We start from the raw sequence: 3,948 nt of genomic DNA, 5'->3' as shown, positions 1-3,948 counted from the left end.
ATATCCATCTTTATATATTTAAATCATATTTAAATATATAAATTCTCCTATTCCGTTTAATTCTAAAATTAAACATAATTATATCTCATATAATTACTAATTCCTTTAATTCTAATTTGAACGTTTCAAATTAACTTATCACGCTATTCTAGAGCTAGTCCATTACGAGCTAGTAGGGAAATCTCGTGGACCTACAGATCATGGGCTCCAACGATCCGAGATTAATTGGCTAAACTCATTAGACCAAATTAATCTCCATTCGTTAACTAATGGGTCATTCCAGTAAAGCCCATAGTTGCACTTCCCTCACTGTAGATATATTATGTCACATGATTTAACCATAATCAGCAAGTCGACCATTCACAGGTTGTTCATAATAAGGGCTGGGTCAAATATCTGTTTTACGCTCGAGATTAGGTCTTATTTTCCAAGTCCCTATTGATCCTCTAATGAACAACTGGTTTGTGATCCAATCACCAAACCAAACTTTCTCAGCCCTGTGAGAGGGTGGGGTCTGTTGTTCAAGACCTGGATTCAGTACTTGAGAGAACAACCTTTCTCCTATCCTTAAATCGGGTAGGCATGAACTCCGTCTTGCACCTTATGTCCCCAGCTATCTATCCGGTCTTATTGAACCGACGCTGTTGAACCAACCCTCAACTATGCAAATCTAAGGGCAATCCCAAATAAACAGGAGTTCATAGTTAGCTTAGGATTAAGATTGAGGTACCTAGGTCATCTAGGTGAAATAGTCAGTTTTAAACAGTAAACAACGTTATAAAGTAAGAGTGACTTATTTCTTGGTCCTGATCTTATGAAAACTCATTGCATTGGATGCTCCCACTCCTCATGTCATAACATGTACGAATTAGGATCACATTGTATGTAGCACTTTACACCTCTTTGTAACAACTACAGAGTAGGCCGCATCCAATGGTATTACCAAAATAAGGTACCCAACCTCATCATGTACCATAGATCATTTTGACTATTTACTCGAACCTGATCCACTCTTATGTCTTCACATAAAGTTCAAGTACTCATACAATAGTCATGGGTCTTAGTTTATTGGATTTAGACTTTCATACAATTTATGAGATCAATAACAAGTATATTGATAATAGAAAATGTTTATCATTTTACAAACTGCGAGTTTTTAGGACATAAAACCCAACAAAACATTCTATTTATCAATAAAATATTATTAAGTAACTTATTCGATAAAATTGTTGATTTTGAATTCTAATATGAAAATCTAATAAACATATCCATGACTATAGTGTGAATACTTTAACTTTCTGTGGTGACATAAACAAGATCAAATTAATAGTATATAACCTAAAAGGTTTAATAAGTATATGGATAAAATTGGGTATCTCATCCTAGTAACACTATTGGATGCGGACCATTTTGTAGGTAATAGAAATTATGTGATCCACAGATCATTCATGTAGAGACATGTGATTGGAGGCATTCTATGCAATGAGTTTGCATATCGACTGGACCACAAAATAGTCACTTTTCTTTATAACGACCGTTTACTGTTAAAACTGACTATTTCTTTTTAAGTAGCCTAGGTTAACTCGATCTTAATCCTGAGCTAGCTATAAACTCCTGTTTGTTCAGGATTTTCCTTTGATCTATACGAGTGAGAGTAGTCCAACAACACTGCTCAATAAGCCTTCCATTTTTGGGATAAGACTGGATGAATAGCTGGGGACATAACTCTACAAGATGGAATTCACTCCTTACTGATTTAGGGTTAGCAAATAGGTTATTCTCTTAAGAGGATTCCACATCTTGAACAATCGGGGCCCCGCCTTCTCATGATAAAGAAAGGACTTGATTCATAAGTATTATGAATCAAAATTTTTCATTAGAGGGTCAGTAGGAACTTAAGGAACGAGATGTATTCACAGGGGTAAAAAGGTGAACTTGACCCAACTGTGATTACGAACAACCTATGAATGATTGACTTACTGATTATGGTTATATCAAATGGATATAATATATCTACAATGAGGGGAGTTCGACTATGGGCTTTAGTGGAGTGACCCATTAGTTAACAAATGAGGGTTAATTTGGTATTATGAGTTGAGTCAATTAATTTTGGATCGTTGGAGCCCATGATTTGTAGGTCCGCGAGGTCTCCCTACTAGCTCGTAAATGGATTAACTTTAGAGTAGCATGATAAGTTAATTTGAAACGTTCAAATTAGAATTAAACGCAATAGGAGAATTTATATTTAAATATAATTTAAATATATGAAGGTAGATTTGTGTAAAAATTAATTAATTAGAATTAATTCAATTATTTAAATAATTATTTATTAATTTTATTATAAAATTAATTTTACAAAAATAACAATATTTTCAATTTTAAAATAAAATTGGTTTTTGAAATCATTTGATGAAAAATTGAAAAAAAAAAAAGAGATAGAAAATCACAAATGGATTTATGGGATTTTCTATTACACCTTTAAAGTAGCTCACACTCTCTTAAAAAAAAAAAAGAGATAGAAAATCACAAATGGATTTATGGGATTTTCTATTACACCTTTAAAGTAGCTCACACTCTCTTAAAAAAAAAAAAGAGATAGAAAATCACAAGGATGAGCTGCATCTCATGCAACCATCTTCTTTGCATGATAGTTTGCAATATATTGAGAAGATTGGAGTGGAATTGAGGCATGCACTCGATAGAATTTCAGCTGAAAAATTCGTGTTGAAGAAGGTGTTCTTCAAGTGGGTTGTAGCAGTGAGCTTCTCTCCAAGTTTCCTTTGGTTCAAGCCGTTCTTGAGTCCCACAGCTCATTCTAAAGCTCCAAGAGGATAGTGGGGAAGATCTTGAGGTAGTTCACAGCAAGTTTCAGAGAAGGTAACAGCTGAGAATCAAGATTTTGAAGAGTTCTACAAAGGTACAACATCAAACCCTCTTATGATTGATGAGCATGCTTTAGTTATTGCCAAAATTAATGAATTAGAGTGCTTATTGATATTTGTTGCTTCACTGCATGCTGATATACTCCAACACAATGCATGGAGCATGACACTTAGGCTGTTTATAAGAGTTATGAATGCCTTGTATGTGTTTGCTTTGCATTGTGAATGGTTTTCGTTGTTTCTGTAATAGGAGCTATAATAGAAATTAGAACTAAAATCGATAAGAAAGAGTTGCATGCGAACTTAGGGTGAACTCATGTTTTAAAAGGGTTTTGAAATTAGATTGAGATAGACCTAAGTTCAAGGTTTTAATGGGATTAGCAACCTAGTTTAATCTTTTTAAATCGATTTAATAGGATTAAATTGATTAGCATAAAAGATTAAAATTGTATTAAATCTATCTATAAGGGACCTTTTGTCTAAGACAGGTTCTGTCTAGGCTGGAGTACTTAAGTTGTTCCTGGATAAGAGTTATGAATAAAATAAGAGTTATTTTATTTAGCTTTTACTCATATTCAATAAACAAAGCTCCATGGTTATTGTATGTAAACTTAAGCATGTATATGAGATATACAAGTGGATCATGTCTTAAGTGATAACCTAAACAGGTCTGTAGTATAAGAATTAAGGAGGAATTCCTGATCCTGGTGACACTACGGATACGGTCAACTTTGTAGAGGTTTGCAAGTGTTATGAACTACTACAGAAGGTAGATCCTGACCATTCATGTGGAGACATGCAAGCGGGGGTGTCCTATACAAAGAGTTTGTATAAGACCAGACCACGAGATGACTAGTCTATGTATATAACGCCGTTGATATCTCACCTAAATGACCATAGGTGGCATGACCTCAATCCTAAGTGTTTTGGGAACTCCTGCCTTAGAAGGCTGTCCTTTGATTAGTATGGGTGAGAGTGGCAAGATTGCCAACTCAACATGCCTACCTTTTTGGGGACTTGTCTGATTTGGGAGCTGGAAACTCAGTTACACAAGATGGAATTCACT

The sequence above is a fragment of the Benincasa hispida genome, chromosome 11 (genome assembly GCF_009727055.1).
Source record: "Benincasa hispida cultivar B227 chromosome 11, ASM972705v1, whole genome shotgun sequence".
Classification (NCBI taxonomy): domain Eukaryota; kingdom Viridiplantae; phylum Streptophyta; class Magnoliopsida; order Cucurbitales; family Cucurbitaceae; genus Benincasa; species Benincasa hispida.
Note: the sequence above shows the minus strand (reverse complement) of the source record.